Raw genomic sequence first — 8,595 nt, forward strand, 5'->3', positions numbered from 1 at the left:
CAAGTAATTGACTTTTGGATGATGCAATATACCCCAAAATGAAAAGACTTGAAAATATAGTGCATATGTTAGTAAAGGACAGACTGCCTCACAGTGTGAAGGTAAGGTATAAATATATTCACTTTAACATTGTTTGAAGTGGAAAAAACTTAACTTAAATATTAAGGAAGAGGAGATTATCCAAATGACTTGTGGTATAGTCATGATATGACTGTGATTGAAATCTCAAACCTCAGCAGGAAAGTGCATGGTTCAGAAACTAGTCTAAACCAGGCTGGAATGTGTCACTGCTCATGTTAGAGTATCTCCCACAGCAGAATATTAAGTCCTTTGTGGAAGGCAGAGACTACAAAGGGCAGAACCTGGAGGATTCTTCAAGGCTTGGATAGACATGCCACCCACTTCCTCACAGTGATGTATGACCAGGCAGCATCTTCACTGTGATGGGTAGGTGGAATTTGCCTTCATTGTTTAGCTCACATTCCATGTTGAAGGTGAGAGGGGCAGGGGCTCACTACCACGTGACAGGCAGAGATGCTTGAAGAATGAACGAACCTTCTGAAGGCATACTGAGGATTCCAAACAGCACTGGAATTGGGCTTTTGAGATGGAGCAGGACACATCTGAACCAAGGCTAGTTCTGTAACATCCCACACTAAGAATCAATGGGTGGTAGCACTCTGCAACCTGTAATAACAGAGAGAGATCCAGAGCTAGAAAATGAGGAGGATAAGGGTACTATATAAATTATTCTTATATGGGAGACAGATTGTTAAGGTCTCCTTAATGAGACAGAAGGGTGTTCAAGCCAGAATAGAATATCAAGAAAGAATCTTCTAAGAGATCTTCAAAACTTTAACTATTCTCATTTATACCTAACAACCAAAATTTGGTTAGGTTTCATTTTTTTTTAACCACTTCAAACATTGGTTGCTGTTTTGTTCTGACTCACTCACAAATGAGGACTCTTCACCTTTTTAGAACAAATTTAGGTTTACAGGAATCAGGTGAGCAGAAATCTCTGCACTCTAACTCCTCTGGGCCCTGTCTTAGTTGGTGTTCTAGTGCTGTGAAGAGACACTATGACCACAGCAACTCTTACAAAGGAAAACGTTTAACTGATGCAGGCTTACAGTTCAGAATTTTAGTCTGTTTGCACCATGTCAGCAAGCATGGCAACGCACAGGCAGGCATGTTGCTGGGTGGGTAGCTGAGAGTTCTATATCCAGATTAGCAGGAAGCTGAGACACTAGGTCTGGCTTGAACATTTGAACCCCCACCCCCCAGTGACCCACTTCCTCCAACAAGGCTACACCTACAATGAGGCTATACCGATTCCTAATTAATTAGCTCTGCTCCCTAATAACCTAGCATTCAAACCTATGAGCCTATGGGAGCTATTCCTATTCAAAGTACCATAGTTCCTCTACTACTTCTCCCATGAACATTAGTAAATTACATATACTGTAATGCATTTGTCTCAACGGATGGGTTGAAGCTGATACAGTGTTAACTGAAGCCCATAGTTTTGTATTACCTGCACTTCTTTTGATATACGTGCATCCTTTGGGTTGTGACAAATGTATGCGGTGACATGTGGTCACAATTACAGTATCGTACGTAACGTTTTCGCTGCCCTAAAAATCTTCTGAAGTCTCCGTACTGACTTCCTTGTTCCTCACCACCACCACCGCTCCGGCAAGCACGTATGTTTTTATTGCCTCCCTCCACAGTTTGCCTTTCCAGACGATACTGCAGTTGGAGCCATATGGTCTGCAGCCTTTTCAAATGAGCATTTGTTTTAAGCTCAGCAATATGCACTTAAAATTGTTTTATTTTTGTGGCTTGGCAGTTCATTTCTATTTACTGTTGACCATTCCAAGGTATAGGTATGACACAGTTCTACCTACTCAGTGAAGAACATCTTGGTGACATCAACATCTGAGTGATTAAGATTAAAATTGCTACTGATTTTTTTCCCATGTGGTCTAAGGTTTTCTACTCATGTGAATAAGAACCTTAGATTTCTAGTGCTAGCTCATTTGGTAAATAGTGTCTAATTTGTAGAAAAATGCCAAATCTACTTGGAAACTGGCGACACCGTTTTTGCACTGCCGTGATAGATGAGGGTTCCTATGGGGTCAGATCCTTGACATTTGGCATCGTCATTGCTTTGGGTCTTAGCCATTCTCAATGGGCCCAGTCTGAACTATTTTTCAACCCCAAAGAGCTAAGTATCTTAGGATAATTAGTGTGTATGTCACCTGGGAAAAGAATGAAAAAAAAAAAATAAAGCCAAAATAGTAACTTTAGATTTGGCTCTCTGGGTAAATAAGAGTGGTTTTTTTTTTTTTATTTTTTTTTATTTTTTTTTTTTTTATTTTTTATGCAATAGCTTCCTAGGAACAGATTAAAATCTATGGCATAATAAATCAGAGATGAGATTTTGGATTATTCACAAATGTTTTTGTGCATTAAAGTTTTCATGTTGGTGCTGAAGAGATGGATGGATCAGTCAGTAGAATGCAGTCGGCAGAATGCTTGCAGCACTAGCAAAAAGGACCTAGTTTGATGCCTAGCACCTAGTTAAAAACAAAACTAAACAACCAGGTATGGAGAAACAGACCTCAGAGAAGGGGAAGCAGAGACAGGAAGAGCCCCCACCTCCCGGGGTGGAGGGGATTCAGTCTAGCAGAATTAGTGAGTTCCAGATTCAGTGGAAGATCCTGTCTCAAATACCAAGATGGGGAGTAATTGACGGACATTCTCATTGTAGTCCTCTGGCCTCCACATGTACATAGGTACACACACATGAACACACACAATATCTGACAAAGGCTATAAAGATAATGTGGTGTGAACATGACCAAAGTATGTTACATTGCATGTATAAAAATGTCACTATGTTTTGTGCGATCCATGCATGCTAACAAAATAGAAGGCTAAAAGGTGTACAGTTTTCCTATGGCATGTGGCTAATTCAACATGTAAAATAAACACTTAGAGAGAGCCTGTGCTCAGGAGGTTGGTCCCAGTCTTTCATTTAGCCGGGCCCCCAGTTCTTGCCTTAACACTTTTGCTATGGCTGTTAGCTTTTCAGGTATAAATTCTCGTCTGAAATATGATACTTCCTTCTTTCTTTGAGAGAAAAGCATGTGTTAGCATGTGAATCAGCATCCTATTTACTCATCTCTCCTGTACCTGAGAACATGGCCTGACAGAGAGTTTGGGTTGAAACACCGTTTGCAAATTTCTTAATCTTGGGATGGGAGTGTTTCCAAGAACTAGGAATCTTCACGCTGTGTTTCTATGGCTATTATGTATAATCTCACCAATGAATCATCTTCAAAGTGCTGAATCTTAACTGAAGAAAGCAAATATAGACTAGTACAATGGTGAAAGTACACATGACATACTTTAACCTTTCTCTTGGAAGTCATCTTTGAACCCAGTCATGGTAGCTCTGAATGTCAGTCACTATGTGCTGTGAAATAAACGCTTTTCCTTGGAGGTCACAAGTTCACACTTTCTAGAAATTCTAAAATTTTGCCTTGTACTAAATTTAAATTTTAAAAATGACAATATAAGACACAGACTCCATACTTCCAGTGTTTATTCTTAGAAGCATGCATAAACAAAATCAGTTTTCCTTTTCCTAGAATTTAATAATACTAACATCTAGTGACTTGACTAAAAAAATTAAAAGCCAAATTTGTGGGGGAAAAAAAGTGAAACAAAAGCAAAATTTGTGAAAGTTACTTCCTATCAAGACTCATAAATATAGTGACTGTGAAATTTTACTTTCCTCATATATCAAAAAGGAAGAGTCCAAACAAGTTCTTTTTGTTGTTGTTGTTTTATTTATGGGGTGGGGGTGGGGGCATCGTTTGCTTGTTTGTTTTTTCAAGACAGTTTTTTTTTGCACAGCCCTGGTTGTTCTGAAACTCTGTAGACCAGTCTGGCCTCAAACTCAAAGATCCACCTGCCTCTGCCTCCTGAGTGCTGGGATTAAAGTGGTGTACCAACATGCCCTGCTCCAGGCAAGTTTTTTAAGCTGTTAAATTATTGCTTTCTGTAGTGGATGAGACCAAGGGCATCTAGGCAAAAAAAGGACATGTTTCTGGAGATCGCAGGACACACACAGACAAATGTAATTCAGGAGACCTTTAGAACATTAGCTGCCCCCTTTGTCAAAAAAAAAATTTATGCTCTTCACATTTCTTCCTATAAAGTCCTAGGAAGATGTACACTTCAAGCTGTTGAAATTTGTTGGCATTTGTTTAATGATTTCAATTGTAATCATCATTGCTGGAGAATGTCAGAAATTTAACTTTCCCAACAAATCTGTTCAAATGAAATGAATCTAGCTAGTAGTCTAGCAACAGTGAGGGGAGAATGAGGAAGAAGGAAAGGGAAGAAAAAGAGACGAAGGAAGAGAAAGAGGAAGAGGAAGAAAAGGAGGTAGAGAAGTAGGAGGAAGACACAGAGAAAAGGTTACAGAATGTAAAAAAAGTGAGGTTGCTTTGTGAAGGAGACAGTGATTGCTGGATTTTATTGTCTAAATTTTGCTGAATAGTGGTTGTTGGTCCTGACCAAATCAATTCTAGCATGTATCCTTCAAATAGTTTTCTGAAAAGGCAGCTCTGAATGAGAGTCTTCTGCACTGTCAACAAACCACTCCGTGTGTGGAGCCCCTGGGTGCTGCTGATTATCTTACAGTGCATAGAACAGCTTGCACAGGGAAGAACCCTGTAGCCCCACGGGCTGACAATGCCAAGATTGAGGAGCCCTGGCTTAAAAGGCTAGGCCATGAATACTGCATTTTCCTCATCTTTAAATAACTCTAGTAAATACACAGGCATCTTCATCATAAAAAATATACATATGCAAAATAGTTTTTTATACTTTACATGTATACTTTTTAGTCCTTGCATACTGAGGTCAAAACTTTGGAAAAAGCGTTCTACCATGTTACTGGATATAAGAATATATTGATTGAATGCATTTATTAAACTTCCAAGTGATTAAGTATGACAACTGATACCTCTCTGTGGCTATCTGATCCATAGCCACCAGGAAGGCACCACTTACTGTTGTTTCTGTTCCACATCTGTCCAGCTGACTACGTTGATGAGGCTGTTTCTGTTGGAAGTGAGAGCTGCCGTCTGCCCTCTGGCTCACTTTGAGACCTGGCGGTTCTGGGAGCTGGCAGTGCTATCTTTATCCTTCTTGACCTGCCCTGTGTGGCTGGGCTGTGGCTTTTCGCTTCCTTTAGTTGGCTGCACTGGTGGAGAATGAGGTGGGAGGGGCTGTGTCAGTCAGACAAGAATCTGGACATTTCACTTGCAGAGTCGCTGTGGCTCTGGCCACCAGAACCTACACTTTACAGACTCACCTTTTCCTTTCATATTTGGGTCGTTAATTAAACACGGCATCTTTTCCTATGAAAACAACAATATAAATAGCATCTGAGTTTGACACAATTTGTTTACCCAGGCCTGAAGTTTAATTTGGAAGGATACTGTGAACTCTGGTCTGTTCGTCATTATTCTAGCTATGGTAGAGAGATCTGATGTTTAAAATGTTTCGTTTTAAATGGCGACTTAACAGTTCTTTCTTGGAAAAAAAAAGAGATCTAAAGTGCATCAAAGGGAAGAAAAAACAATTTTAAAAACCATTAGTTTATATGAGACATTTTGAAGAAAGCATTATAAATGTAAAAGTTTCTTCCAAAAGCAAAGAAAAATTCTGATTCCATTTCTGTATACTAAAAGCTAGTATTTTTTTTTTAATTGCCTGAAACTTTTCTTCAAGGCCCTGGCTAGGCAGACATGTTGGTGGTTATGTGTCCAGGGCCTCAATCATGGATAGTTCTATAGCTATGAAGCCCTTCATGAATCTATGTGTTAACATGGTTTTCATGTTTTGTGTTCAATTATACCACTGTGCATTTTTGTAACTATTACACAGAAGGAGAATATTCAGCTGGTTGGAGGCAGGTTGTTGCTCTGGAGAAGAACAAGATTGGTGTTAATTTCCATAGTGACAAATTTTAACTTACTGTTAGGTATGATGTCCCAATTGTGTCATCATTCAAAGTTATAGGATATCAGTGGCATTGTTGTATTAAAGATCTTGGGGCAGTAGCTTTGAGGGCATAATTACAAGCCTGTTTGATTTGCACATACCATCTCTTTATCTGGGGTATACACACACACACACATACACACACACACACACGGCTCTCCATTGAACAAGGACAGCATTTTAATGATACCTTAGAGGATACTATTCCCAGCAAAGAACCTCCTTTTATCTGCCTCTACTTACTAAAAAGTTTATTTAAGTTTTATTCTGTATTTTGGCTGGCCTCTAATCATTTAAATCTAAACATCAAGTCTTTGGAAATTGAACTTTCCTGACCCAGTGGGGGTGGGGAGGGCAAGAACACACTGTATATTTAATGTCCATTAGAGATACTGAAGAGTTAGGAGTGGTTTTTAGGGATGGTTTAATTCACATTATCATTCCTAGGTGAAGAACACGGGGCCAGAGGCTATAGTTGTCTAGGGACCTCCTGTTCCAGGCCTCTGATTACCAAATAGTAACATTTCAAGATGGTGCATTTCTATTGACAAGTGTTCATTTCTGTATTAATACCAGATTGACAAAGGCTCATATATGGGCTGGAGAGATGACTTAGTCAGTAAAGTGCTTGCCATGAAAGTATGAGGACCCAAGTTCAATCCCTAGAGTCCACATAAAGACTTCAGGCCTGTGAGGCTGCACCTATAATCCCAGCACAGTGGTAGAGATTGGGTGGATTTCTGGGGCCCAGTGGCCAGCCAGTGTAGTGTACTTGGCAAGTTCTAAGTCTTAATGAGAGATATTGTCTCAGAAAACAAGGTGGATGGTGCCTGAGGGAGAACACCACCTGAAGTTGACCTCTGGCCTCCTCATGTATGTGCATGCATGCAAACACACACACACACACACACACACACACACACACACACACACACGCACACACAAAGAGAGAGAGCATACATGAATACACACACCTCTTTAATATCTTTAAAAGCTTAAATACACTTTTGAAAATCAATGTTCTCCCTATTATTGAGCACTATTAATTTGACAACCTCAAAAATTGCCCATTTTTATCCAATTCACAAAATGCGAGGAGTGTGTGTTTTAAGGCAACAGAAACACAGGGGCCGATTTATCTCAACCACTTTATATCTAAGTGGCAACTCCATATTAGATAAGGATTTCCTTAATAAAAGAAGTAAAATAAAAAATGAAACTTGATCACAATTCATTTCCAATAGTGTATATAGTCGATGTTATAAACCTCAAATATCAACTATACTCTGATTTCAAGTTTGTATATTACTAAAGTAGCCATAAAGATTTTGCACTGCATAGGGGCCGACCTGCCTGGCTTCTGACTAGCAGAAAAGGGCCCATGTTCTATTGTGTCCATGCATGGAGACTGAAAATACCACACCAAGAATCAAGTGCCTTTCATGTTAGAAGCTGTCCTCACTTGCTTTGCCTACTGCCACACACCAGGTTATTCTTCCTCAAAGCATGTTTAATAGGGGCAAAAGTCACTCACCACCACGATGTTTCCTGCTGATCTGAAGCAATCATGTTCTCTCATTTTGTCTTACTTTTGTTTATTGAGATGACACATTCTAGGTAGCCTAAGCCAGGTTCAAACCTGTCTCAACCTCCCAACTGCTGGAATTCCAGTTATGCACCCATATTCCCAGCTTATCAATTGCATTATTAAGGGTATTTGTGAGTCAATATTCATACAAGAACAAACATCTCCTGGACTGGCAAGACCACTCATGAGTGAAGGCCCTCGCCTCCAAGGTGGAGAACATCAGTTCAGTTTCCAGGACCTACATGACAGACAGAGGGAGAACTGACTCTCAAAGGGGCTCTCTTGCCTCCACACAATAAATAAATGTAAGAAAAAGCTTGCAAGAAAAGAATAAAGATCTCTTATCTGCCAAGTGCTGAATAAGTTCAGCAAATGAGTTATCATCCCTATAGGACATGAATGCTAAATTACATTGTAAAGAACTCCCACTAAAGCTAAAGCCAGGCGAGTGGATCCATTGTTTCTAGACATTTAATAGATACCACTGCATTATCCATATGACTCACTAGCGATAAGCAGGAGATAAATGCTAAAACATTTGTTCCTGCAGGGATCATATATGCATTATGAGTGGTGCACTGTGAGAAGTGACCTGGGAAAATATTTTTAAGGATCTATATTCAGTACTTAAGGAAAATTAAAACACAATAGTCAAATGAATTTTAAAAACCCAACAGCTGGATCTCAACCAAGATTTATGACGTTGTTGTTCTTGTACTGAAATAAGAGTAACATCTATGTTCTAGTTGGAAATAATCCCCTTTGAGTAACTGTGAGGAATTTAAATGGACTTATATTTAGAGTTGATACTTGTGTGCACATATTTTAGGGATCCCCTATTCCAACAGCTGACTGGAGATCTTGTTTGAAACACACTAGTTTCCAAACATTCGTTTTAAACACTAGAGTGTTTTGAGCAT

At 39.5% G+C, this 8,595-nt stretch overlaps 1 long non-coding RNA gene across 1 annotated transcript; it reads right to left on the reverse strand.

Moving 5' to 3' along the window:
* Positions 1-616: 616 nt before the first annotated feature.
* On the reverse strand, positions 617-5,280 carry LOC143441152 (uncharacterized). Its single transcript, XR_013108377.1, has 2 exons — positions 5,092-5,280; positions 617-687 (listed from the first exon to the last, which is right to left on the reverse strand). It is a non-coding gene; the product is annotated as an uncharacterized LOC143441152 (long non-coding RNA).
* Positions 5,281-8,595: the final 3,315 nt, after the last annotated feature.

The sequence above is a fragment of the Arvicanthis niloticus genome, chromosome 2, assembly GCF_011762505.2.
Source record: "Arvicanthis niloticus isolate mArvNil1 chromosome 2, mArvNil1.pat.X, whole genome shotgun sequence".
Taxonomy (NCBI): domain Eukaryota; kingdom Metazoa; phylum Chordata; class Mammalia; order Rodentia; family Muridae; genus Arvicanthis; species Arvicanthis niloticus.